The sequence below is a fragment of the Manis pentadactyla genome, chromosome 3 (assembly GCF_030020395.1).
Source record: "Manis pentadactyla isolate mManPen7 chromosome 3, mManPen7.hap1, whole genome shotgun sequence".
Classification (NCBI taxonomy): Eukaryota; Metazoa; Chordata; class Mammalia; order Pholidota; family Manidae; genus Manis; species Manis pentadactyla.
In genome coordinates this window covers 182385845-182398791 of record NC_080021.1, presented here as the reverse complement: position 1 = coordinate 182398791, position 12947 = coordinate 182385845, and the positions used below count along the sequence as shown (strand labels likewise).

At 35.8% G+C, this 12947-nt stretch overlaps 1 long non-coding RNA gene across 1 annotated transcript; it reads right to left on the bottom strand.

Moving 5' to 3' along the window:
- Positions 1-3254: 3254 nt before the first annotated feature.
- On the bottom strand, positions 3255-4317 carry LOC130683193 (uncharacterized). The gene is made up of 2 exons (XR_008996809.1): positions 4210-4317; positions 3255-3661 (listed from the first exon to the last, which is right to left on the bottom strand). It is a non-coding gene; the product is annotated as an uncharacterized LOC130683193 (long non-coding RNA).
- Positions 4318-12947: the final 8630 nt, after the last annotated feature.

The window sequence follows — 12947 nt, the reverse complement described above, 5'->3', positions numbered from 1 at the left end:
ATTCTATCTTTAATAAAAGTTATCAGTTTATTGAGGATACATGGTCTAAAGGTAAGCAGGAGTAACAAGATTACTAGGGGCTTGTATTGAGCACGGAGGACTATCAGTTGGACAGCTCCCACGTGGTCTCTGACAATCTGGACCAGCCTGTTGATGATACAGGGCCTAAGGGTTAGTAAAAGGAGTAGGATGGCAAGGGGTCCTTGATTAAAGATAATCTCCTGCCTTGATTTCTCTCTGGGAGACTGGCGCCTTGGTCCAGGCGCACATTAAAAGACTGCGTGCCCAGCCTCTAAGGTGGGCTGAGATATTGTATATTTGCTAAAGAATCCTGCCTTTTACTATGCCATCTACAGCTGGGTCTGCATGCTAAATTAGTTGTTCAGCTTGCAAAATTACCTAGTCAGATCAGAAGGAGAAAAGACAGCACATAGGCCTGGGCCTTTTAGTATGCTAAAGTGAATCTTATACACGATTACAAATGATTAGCATAATAAAACATGTGCTACTCTTCTTTATCTTCTGAACATTAACTGATCTCACTGAAGAATGATTCTAGAGCTTAATGTTCAACATAGTTTTAGTAGGGGGGGTGTTCTAGCATGTAGTTACATTGCTCTGATTGCAAATATCCTGCCTTGCTTTCTCCGGAGGCTCTCATTTTATTCTGTCTAAGCCTATGGTCCCTGTCTCATTCTCCCCTCTACAGATAGAGACTCTAGCTGCTGCTAGGGAAAAGGGGCGATGACCACTCTGGCTGCTTCCTGCTGAGAAGGGGGCTCAGTAAAGGGTGCAGCTAGGTCTCTATCACTGGTCAGTTGAGAGGGCCTCAGAAGGTTGGCGCTTCTATTCTGGGTTTCATTTCTATTACTATTTACAGTTTTGTGGCTTCTAGGCAAGATAAAACAAATTGTGTTATTAGGTTATGTAGCAACATCTGGAGTTGGATTTTCCATTCTGGAAGGACAAACTTGATGAGATTAAGAATGCATGGTTGAATATGAGAACTACAAATAGTAAAACTTTAATTGCAATGATAGGAGAAAACTAAAACATCTGGAAAATCATAGCTAGATATTTTGAAGAAGCTGGAATTCTGGATCTAGTTTATGTCTCAATGACTAGCATTAGGATTTAGTATGGATAAGGATGCATTATTGAAACAATACTTTTCTCTAAAATCACTCTCATTTTTATTAGAAGTAACCAGGTTAAGAGAATAATTAACAGCTGGCTTGATTATTTGCATAAGTGCAGCAGGAAGAGCAATTGATTACACAGGCTCTTTTAAATATGCTTTGCTGGAACTTTCTGTAAGGAATTTCAGATTGAACTTTTAAAGGCCTCTTGAGGCCAGACAGCCAAACCAGACTTGCCATTGGGCTTTGCCTGTAGTACCTGTAGATTTGGATGAATTCCTCTCTTCTCGAGGTCTCTGAGACATCCTGAGATTCCTGCACCTGCCAGGAAGTGACTTTCCTTACTCACCTGGTAAGGCTGCTGGGAACTTCGTAAGTAAGGTACCAGGCCAGTTCTTCCAAGGGGCTTCGTTGGGGCTTCATTGGCTTTATAAAGTCAACCTTAGTTCCTTAAAGCTGATAATACCTGAGTTTATGCATGTGTCTCCCAGGTATGACATTCCAGTCAAAGCCTTGGTGGTATAACCTGTGTTTTTAATTGGTCCTTTTATAAGAAAAGCAGGTTCTTATTGAACTTATGCAAATAAACATACTGCCATGAAATATAAAAATAGTCACTGAGAGTTTTTAAATTCTGGAGGGATCAGGTAGAGAGAAAGATAAAGTTTTAATTCTGCTTATAAAGATAGTTATTTAATAAACTGTTGTCAGTTTAAGAGAAAAAGCTTAAAGCACTTTATCAGCAATATCTGAAACAAAAAGCCACAAAATTATCTTCTTTAGTTTACTTAACCCTATGTAACTAATACTTGTTCTGCTGAAATTTAGTTCTTTACTAGTTTAGGAGTAATAAAACAGTGACTATAAATGACAAAAGACTTACAAATGACAGTGGCTAAAGATAAGATGAGAGCTTACTGTAAGACAGTTGACATAAGGAAATTTGGATATTTCTGTAACACAAAAACATTCAGTAACAAAGTTTAGCATCATTCCCTTTGACAGTGCTTTCCAGGTAATTAAGCAGGTAAGTATATATCAGATAAATAAGCCAAATTAGACAAATACTTTCTCCAATGAGAAAAAAATTCCTCTGACATGTTCCAGGGGCCCTCTGGAAAATATCAGAGTTAACTAGATGTAAAAGTACCTTTCTGAATTTGATTTTGGGAAGCTGTGAGAAGAAAGTTTATTTGGCACTTGCTTAAATAGTATTATAGGTTGCTATGAAGCAATACTTACCCATTTAACCAGAATGACAACAAAATACCTCAAAGACAAATAAAGAAGTTTACACAGTTGTTAGCAAACTTTAGCTTTTAGTCCTTTTAATATTAAGATGTCATTTTCTTAAGTACTCGGACAACTCATTGAGACTTTAAGCATGAGAAACTGCTTTGATAAAACAATTAGAGAACCCTTTGTAATCTTTCAACAGAAAGAGCAGATTAACAGTTAAGAAAACCTAGTCTTTTTAACTGAAAACAAAATTCTAATTTTACTGTGTACTTGATACTGAGACTCATTTGCTTTAATTTTATATAGCATGACCATATCAATTCTTTCACAAACTTTCTACAACTTCCTTTTACATTCAGTTCTCCCTCTTTAAATAAACAGCTGTACTTCAGAACAAAGTTACTTTCTTTTATCAAAAGACATTCTTTAGCATGTAGAACGAATTTCCATTCCTTATACGTTCTCTTATTAAAACATACATCTTTTAGCATACAGAAATGTTTTCTTTATTACTTTAAGTAGTTTTAATTAGAACTTAAAACCATTAGAAACTTTAATTTTCAGTGAACACTGAGAAGTAGGCTATTGTAAACGGTTACACTGGCATTCTTTAGATTGACAAATTTATGAACATTTTATAATTTCTGTAACTATGAGCTTTACAGCACAATCTCTCACTAAACATAAAGTATATCTTCTTAACTTAGCAAAACTTTAAGGTTTTAGGTTACCACAAAGATTCTCAGGCTGTAGGTAGGTATACACACTGAAACACACAATTAAAAAGGTGTTCACTTGCCACACTCATTTAGTTCACTCATTCGTAACAACTATGCTAGATTACTTACAAGACCTTTACTGAATATTAGACAAAGCCAAGCCTTTAAGCATTTTATTCTTAAAAGATTTAGCAGATAACATCTACTTAAATGACCTTAGGTAAACTTAGGCAGCTGATAACTACAAGGACATGCAGGCCTCAGCCAAACTCAAATTAGCATTAATGCTTAACATTTTTTATCAGATTTTCTGGAAGTTTTAGAATGCCTAATTTTCACAAGCGCTTGTCTTTAAATCAATTTCATTAATACCATCCGGAGGTAGAAGATATTTTCCTTTGCACACTTAGACACACAAACATACAGATTGAGACATAATGATAAGGTTCCCTCGGGCAGCCATCTGACATTGAAAACTGGCTACTCACAAGAGCAAAAAGTCTGCCACCGACCCTTCTGGACTTCCACACTGAGGTTGTTAGCTCTCCCCCTGATATCTTTAACCTGTAAGAGAGTGGTTGGATTAAATGTTCCCTCCGGCAGCCAGCCAACGTTAAAGGACAGCCACTCAGAGGTGCAGAAAACACGAAATTTTCCTTTCCTGACGTCCGTGCTCAAATTGTGAGCTCTCTCCCTAATGTCTGAGAAAAATGGTCTGTCATGAGAGGCAAGGGGGTCATCTGCGTCTGTCCCATTTCTTCTGTCAAGAAGACTAAGACAAACACGACAAACAACAGGTGCCTACAGAGAAGAATCTGCCGCAGCCACAGAGGCAAAACTGAAAGTAAGTTGAGAGCCTGTCGGACTGCAGCAGCAGCCGATTTTCCTCACAGATGAGGACTTCATCCTCCAGACAGGGGCAAGGGACGTCTCCCAAGACCCCCGGTCGACGACCCGCCAGCGTGTCCGCCTAAGTCAATGCCGACCCTGATACAGATTGGAGCTCCTACAGGCTTATACAGGCTTGTTTGCGAACAAAAACAGTGAGACACAGATAAAGACAGAGTGAGACACAGGTAGACAAGGACAGACAGATAACTGAGTGCACTCACCAGCTGGCACAGGGCCCTCCGGGTCGGGAGTCCTGGGGGTCTCTGGGATCCTGGACGAGCCCCCAAATGTTGTGCCCAAAGTCACGAATCCCAGAAGACGACCAAGGAGCCAACACCGATGCAAAACAAAGAGCCTTTATTCGAACTAGCTTGAGCTCAATCTCTCATCTACACCAATGCAGTGGCAAGATGCCAGAGAAAGAGAGTGCATTTTCCCCAGACAAAGGTTTTATGGGTTTCCAGGGCGGTTTGGGGGGTGATGGCCATGGCCCTGGCTGATTGGCTGGGCCTGGGGGTAGTGGGTGATGAGTCGTGGCTTTGGTCAGTTGGCAGGGTCCAGGGGTGGTGGGTGTTCTTACTGACTGGAGGGGAGAGAGGGACTAAGCTCCGATTGGGTGAAATAGGATCCAGGTCCCAATTGGCTGAAATAGAATCTGGGAGCTTGCCCTTTCACCTGTTCTCACCTTTTGGAATGCTCAGTTTTTCATCTCCTTTTGCCTTTGCTATGCCTTCTGAGATGACCCCAAGGCTGATTAGCCATGTAAATGCTTCTCTTTTCCAACTTTTGAAATTTTTTTTCATAAATATTTCTCTGTAATAAACAGAAAGATCCCCAAAACATAACTCCTACTCCCATTAATAAAAACCTCATGTATCTTCTTTTTGCCAGTATTTTCCCTTAGGCTCTTAAATGTATTTCTAATATCTTTTTAAAAATGTTCTTATGTGCTAATCCCAATATTTATGTCATCATGGTATCAGTTTGAATTGACTGATTTTTCTTTTGATTATATTTCCTAACTTATTTAAACACTGGGGATTTTTAGTTGCACTCTGGACATTTTTAATGATGGAGTCTGAGTTATGCTGTCTTCCTTTAAGAAGTGTAGAATTTCATTAACAGCAGTCACTTCAATTAGTGGCAGTTCTTTGGATATGTTAGGCTTGATCTTCTTACTGGGTAGGGCTACCCTACTTTAATTTTATGCTTAATCTTAGAATTTATACTTTAGTATGTGGTCTTTATGCATAAGTTGTGACCATTCTGAATCTATGTTTAAATCACAAGGAATTAATTCACAAAGATCTTTAATCAGTAGGTATGTGGCAAATCAAAATGTTCTTAGCTTCTCAGCTCCTGAGGGGCGACAATCTCCTAAGCTAAGAAACTTCTTGTGAGTGAACAGCTGTCAAATACCTGTTGGGACCTCCACACAGATGACTGTTGCCAGCCTCTGCATTATGCCTTACATCTGGGGGACCTAACAACAAATTATGTGCTTCCAGCAGCAGCATCTAATCTCATTCTCTGCCACCTCAACTGAAATGAATCTGCTGCGTTCTTCTTGTGCTATGCTTTACTCATCTGTGGTCTAGAAAGCTCCCCATGCAGACAGCTAGAAAAACATGAGTCTCACCTGGTATGTTATCCTTATGCTGTGGATCACAGTATTGAGTAGACTCATGGCTAATAACTGAAGAAAAAAGAATTGCTTTCGTATTTTGTCAAGGTTTGTAGTTATTTATAGTTATAGGATTAGTATGTTACCAGTTATGCTAGAAATAGAGACTCTTTGTCATATATAGATTTTTAAAGGTGAAACATTTGCAGAGTTTCGGACTGAAAATGGCAAATTCTGGATAAAATTAAAATAACTCTCACAATGCAAAATCTCACAAAACCTCTTAATTTAGAATGAAATTTTTTTCCTAGTAAAGTGAGCTAATGACACTTCATAAAGTGGTAGCATTTATTAAAGTCATTAAAATTTAACACTGTGCCAAAATGTTGACCTCTACACACACACACACACACACACACACACACACATACACATATTTTTATGGATACATATATACATATATGTAGATATCTATATCTATTTCTTCAAAGGGTGTACTAACATTTCATAATGCTAAAAGCTAATAACCTGCATATCTGCATAATAATGCAAAGGAGGATGTGAAGTGAATATGTCCTATTTATTTTTTAAGACTAGTATGTTTTGGGCTATGATGACATAGATATTTATTTGATATTCCTACCATAAAACAGAAAAGTTTTATAGTTCTAATCTAGTATAATTCATTCACTGCAATATATTTTTTTCAGACGTACCCATTATTTTTCAATAGGAACATGAAATTGTTGCATTGTGAGAATACATGGGCTTTCAGATTCAAATATGTCATGGCTAGATAATGTTTGTTAATCACAACATGTATGTGCTTCAAGATACTCAGATTTTCTGAGCTCCCATGATATTTCATAAGTAGAAATAACAAGTGATACTTGGATATTTCTCTCAAGATTAAATCAGGTAATGGATATGAAAATACTTGGTAGGATGACAGGCAAAAGTGTACTGATTAATTTTAGTTTTCATCTTTGTATTGAGACATATCAAGTTATTTTGGAAATCATGTTAGAATTTTTCAGGTAGATCACAATTGTAGGAATAACTTCCATTTTTGATTACTCTTCATTTGCAATGTCTGTAAACTGTTCTTATTTTAAAATGCACAACATCATTTTCTTATAGTATCCATTCATATTGTTGAGCAATTTGTTAAATATCTTTTAAAAGTCATTGAAAAGAATCAGTGGAGCTTCAGAGTTGTCAATAAGAGTGATTCATTATGTGTACTGTAATGAAGTGGAAATCAGTAGGAAAGTAGATTATTGTTGATAGTGTAATTGTTATTAGGCCCATATACTTTATGCCAATATACATTTTTCCTGATGCTCTCTAATATAATTCAATAAAATCATTGGCATATCTCTAGGGAATCTAAGACACAACATTTAAATAAGCCTAGGTTATGTAGCTAACAGCAGAGCTAGGATTTGTTGTTAGATCTAGAGTCTAGATTACAATTTTGCCATTTCTGTAAGTGCCAGAATCTATGACAAAGAATATTTAAAATTCTGGGATGCATGGAGAGGCATGCATTAAAACAGTGCATTTGGATAAACTGATAGAAGATGCATATTTTAGCTAAGATACATGCATTCAAAATGAATTCAGAGATTTAGGGGATCAGATTGCTACAGCTTGAGAACTCTCTTTCCTGACATTAAGACCTATAGGTGCAGTCCCTTCTCAATGCCAGCAGCAAAACAATGGTGTCTCCTATGATACCCATTTCTTTATTTAATCAGAAAATTTCTCATTAATTCAGAACATTAATATTTAGGAATTTAGGAAGAGTAAGATTTCTTAGTTTGTTTTGGGGTCCAGTTACTCCAAAGTTTGTTCAGTTATCCCAAGCTATTTTCCTTTCATTTTACATCCTATAAAAATGATATATATTTTAAAATATGGCTAAAAATTTGTATAGGAAAACAACAGAAGAGAATAACATTATATTCCTGCCAAAGTGTATTTTTTGAGCACTGAAAGAAATGTGAATAATAAGTGAATGTACTGAACTTCAGGGAAAAGTGTTTTTCTGTGTCAAGATTGAAATGTAAGTTGCAAGCATAGTTCTGGTTTATTGCACATGTGTAATGAATTTTTAAGGGACAAGAAGTTTATTATGTCAAGGACACCATGAGTCAATGGTTTTAGGGGATTTAATAATAACCATGAAAAATACACTATGATATATTGGCTGTGACATATCTTCCAAAGTGTCATGCAGAACTTGCTGAATTGTATCATTGAAGACTGCAATCCTTAGAGCAGAGAAAGTTCTTTAAATGTAGGTCATTGTGTTCTTTTGTATAATCAGATAGAAGTAGCCAGAGAGCTTTTTATGATACTCAAACAAGGAAAATAAAAACTGTGCTTTTAATTCATTTTAAGATACAACCCGTACAGCACAAGTGACCCTATTATCTAAATGTCAACTAATGAAGGATGAACCTTCGAAGGCCTGGGGATTCAGTTGTTTATAATAACATATTTGACATGAAAAAGTAAGCTATTCAAAATTATGCTTGGAGTTAAATATCATCTGCTCTGAAAAGTAGTGTGGTTTGAACAAATGAGGTAATAGTGATATTGATACTACTGTAATACTGGTAGTAGTGGTGGTGGTGGTGATGGTAATAAAAATAAAAACCAACATTTATTGTGTGTTTCATATGTACCAATTAAAGACATTTACTGTTGCCCTAAAGTTTGTCTATTAAAGGTACGGTAAGATTCTAGAGAGAATAGAAGCATACAGGGATATTTCATGGTGAACTACAACTGGTAAAGGAAGTTACCAGTATTCTCAATACTGGCAAGTGGCTAAGAATCTTGAGCTTTGGCTGGGCAGAGGTCATGTTGCAAGAAAGAGTTTCCAACAAGTCTGACAGAACTGCAGTAAATACATTAGAGATTTGCAGGGCCTCAAATGCATTGATAATTTTCTTCTCAATTAATTTGTTAAATCATGAAGCTGTGTTGGAGGGAAGCTAAAAAGTCTAAACAGAAGGTATATGAAAAGAATTACAGCATTTAAAAAAAAATTCTTGCACCGCCAAGGACCCAAATGTTGTAGGTCAGGACCCACCAGAGGAAGAGTTCCCATTGAACTTAGCAAGCTTTCCATGTAAAGAATGTGTTTGTTTTAGGTTCTCTGCATATGAGGTCATACTGAATTTGTTTTTCTCTGTCTGACTTAATTTCCCTTAGCATAATGCCTATCCATGTTGTTGCAAATGGCAGGATTTCCTTATTTCTCATGGCTGGTTAATATTATACATATACACATGAGAGTAGAATGGTGGTTGCCAGTGGTGGAGGGGTAAGGGAAATGGGAAGATGTTGGTCAAAGGGTAGAAATTTTCAGTTATAACATGAATAAATTTGGGAATCTAATATTCAGTATGATGTCTATATTAACAATACTGTGTTATATGCTTGAAAGTTGATAAGAGATTAAATCTTACATGTTCTCACCACACACAGAAAATTGTAATTATGTGAGGTGTGATGGGTTAACAATCATGGTTATTATTTCATAGTATATACACATAACAAATCATCATGTACACATTAAATTTATACAGTCTTATGTGTCAATTATATCTCAATAAATCTGGGGGAAAAAACAAGGAAAATACTTTAAAAAGAGACACCAATAGCATGCATTGGGCATGCACAAAAAAAGGAATGTGCTTAGTTACACTTCAGGAACAAAAGTGAAACAGGTAGAATGAAGCCTTCACAAAAGTTTAACCTGTTTGATTTAGCTCAGACATGAAGGAATTAAAGTAGTCATTCCCAGAAGGGGAAAGGGGAACCTTCCTTGAAGAAAAATCATGTAACCTGGACACTCAAATAATTAAAAATTGTTTGTAGCATTCAATAAAATAATTCCTAGACATTAAAAGAAACAGAAATATATTATAGAAACAAGAGAAAAACAGCATAACAGAAAAGGACTCACAAGAAATCTCAATACTGCAGATATCAAGCAAGGACTTGAAAAGTGTTATCATTAATATGTTCAAGAAAATAGAGTAAGTAAATGACAAAAGAGATTCATAGATGGATAATTTCACCAGATAATTAAATTTCCAAACAGATTATATAAAACCTTTTGAATGAAATAGTATATCTCAAATAAAATATTAGAGACAGGAGTAATAAGACAGATTAACTGGAAGACAAATTAGTAGAGAATATTTAACTGGAGCACAGTGAGAAAAAAAACAGGAGTAGAAAAGTCAAGGTGAGAAGATGATGATGTTAGAGAAAATTAGAGGCTAACTCACTAAGGGCCTTCTATGGACTTAAACTGTTTGACTATTATTTCAAGTATAATGAAAGGTGACTGAAGAGGTTTAAGCCACGGAATAAATGACCAGATATGTATTTTTGAAGATTCCTCTAACTACTGTGTAGATAATAGATAAAGGAGGCTGTTAAGGAGGCTAATTCAGTACAGGTAAGCAATAACAATGATTTGGATTATGGGCTGGCGATGGAAAAATTTGGACGGATACAGTTTGAAGGTTGAGTTTAAGGGATTAATCAGTGATTGTATATAGGAGAAAGGAACAAATAGGGTATACTTGTTCTAGAAAGTTATAAAGATAGTATTTCTTCACTAAAGAGTCAGAATTAATATATTTTAATAAATAATTTAGAGGATGGTAAAAGATTATTTAGTGTTTCTTTTGTTTTAAAAACTGTATTTCTGTAGGTTTTCACTAAAACTTCTGAATATTTAAAATGTATTCTTCATTTTAGATATCACTTGCCTTTAATTTAGGCTTAGTATTTATGCATTCTTTAATTGAAGAACTCTGAATATCTTCTTGATTAGGTTATCTGTGTTGTCTGCTGACATAACCATTTTATATTCATGGCAAGAATTATACTGCACATGTGTGTGTTTGAGTGTGTAGTATATACCTAGTGTGTACCAGATATCCTATTAAGATAATCCATTGAAAAAATAAAAGGCATATTTGAGTTTTAAGGTATTTATTTTTTATTACTCTTTATTTTTCTGTATCACTATCTATAGTATTTTATCATGGACCAGCTGTAAGTCAAATGGACTTAAAAAGACTGTTTCTTTTATCCACAAATGTGGTTGTATTAACGCCAAGTAATGTACTTATAACAGTGTTTCCTGACTCTTCCTAAAATGATGAAAGTCATTTTATAACTTGAAAAAATACAACAAATAGGAACACCTTAGGAACTGGAGGAACACTGATGCTTTTATTATTTCAACTATCTGGATGGAGAAAAAGTAAGAAAGTGAGTGAGAGGAAAAAAGAGTAGATAAGAGAAGGAGAGAAAAGCAACAGGAAAAGTGAGTGTGAATCTAAACAGAAAGCTGGAAGACCACATTAACCTAGCAGGCACACCTGGCTATTTTTGTCCATTTTAGACAGTTCTCTACGCAGAATGGGAAGAATAAGGAATAAGGTGTGGTGTGATAAGGGGACACTGAAAAAGACCTCTGCCCAAACAATTTGTTTCAAGCTAAAGTTCCTCTATTAGAAGCCATTTATATAATTCTATGGGGAGCTTTATGCTGTGACTAATGTGAAATGCAGTCTACAATGAATAAAATAATTTGGCCTTATTTTCCAGGCCTTGGTATAATAAAGGCTTTCCTGCTGTCCCCATTATCACTTTAACTTGGATTAGGTTAGTCTATTCATTATCTGCCAACTAGGAGATAATTAGGTGTAAGAAAAAGGAAGCAAGTATGTTTTATTGCAGTCGAAAGGCCAGATAAGCTCCATATTTTGAGGTTCTGCCTTAGAGAGATATCCAGGTGAGAGGAGGGGTTTCTAGGCCCTTTGATAGTCCTGAGTGCTTCATTGGACTGATGGACAAAACTGGCAGTAGGCAATCACAGGTAAGATGCAGATACTCAAAAGCAAATTTGGCTAGCTGAGAATTTTGGCTATTGGCAGCCCTGATAATGAATATCATGGATGGCTATGGACATTGTTTTCCCGGAATTAATTTTATCACTTCTGTAGAGGTCACCATAAATAGTGAGAGAGTTCCTGGATTGTGGTAGAAGCAAATTCTTTAGATGGTTTGATGTCTGCCTGGACTGTAATCTAAAGCATAAGGCTTGATGTAATTTAATGCAGTTATTTTTTCCCTTTCATATCAGATTCTAAAAAGCACTATCCCCAAATGGAACTATTTTCCTCCTGTCTCTGGTTGCAAAAGAGTGATTTTAGTACAACTTCAACTCTAGTGGTAATCAGATATACCTCAAATACTAATCTAGTCTAAGAAATTGCAATTACAGCAAAAGAAAATCTTACTTTGAAACAACCATTTAAAAGTAACCATGCAACGATAGTACAATTAACATGCATCAATGCCTCTGTCTAAAATTAAATAGGATCCTGCTATGATAGAAGCTACAAAACTTGGAAAATATGTGTATATAGAAATATGTGCCTTTTTTCTCTAGAAACAGAACAAATAAATACTTTATGCTGTTACAAGCCATTAAAATTAATTAATTTAACATCTTATAAATACTAGATTACGCAACAATGTCTGTCATTAGGTTTTGTAAGTATTTGGGCCTATTCCATTTCCATATTGCCTCAAAAATTTTTAAACCTGCCCTTCTGTGGATCAACTCCTTTTTTCTACTATTTGCTTTATCTGCAGTATAGGCTTTCATAGTCTTTACAAAAATTCAAATCTGATGGAGACCATTCTCCATTAGAAATCTGGGGTAGGTCACTACTGCTTGCAGATCAAGCCCCAACCGTTTACTGTGGTTTACTAGTTATTATACTGTTATTCAAGATAGTTCTCATTTTTGTCTGTCCAGGCTCATCTCTCACCATCATGAACTACCCTTCATCTGTTTTGCTAAAATAGCTATGTGTGTCAATAGACACTGTAATGGTGATGTGGAGAGATAATTCTCTATTCAGCCTAAGTTAGATGGTAGTGTTAGATTGCAGTCTGGGCTTAGCTAGAACATCCACTGCAAAACCAAAGACAAACTGAACATGCCACCTACCTATACACACACACAGGCAAGCATATACATTATTAAGGAAAGAGAAATAGGTTTATGTGTTATATGGACTAGACACTGTGTGGACAGGGATCTGTGTCTATTTGCTTAGCTTAATAAAATGCATGAACACAGAAGGCTGTCAGCAAAAATTTACTGAATGAAGGAATATATAAAGTTACCACCAAAAATTCTAGCTCAGTGTATGATTCTATGACTTTCACTTAGATTATGTTAACAGACTCCTCAATGTGTTTTGGAAAGCCCACCTTACTATT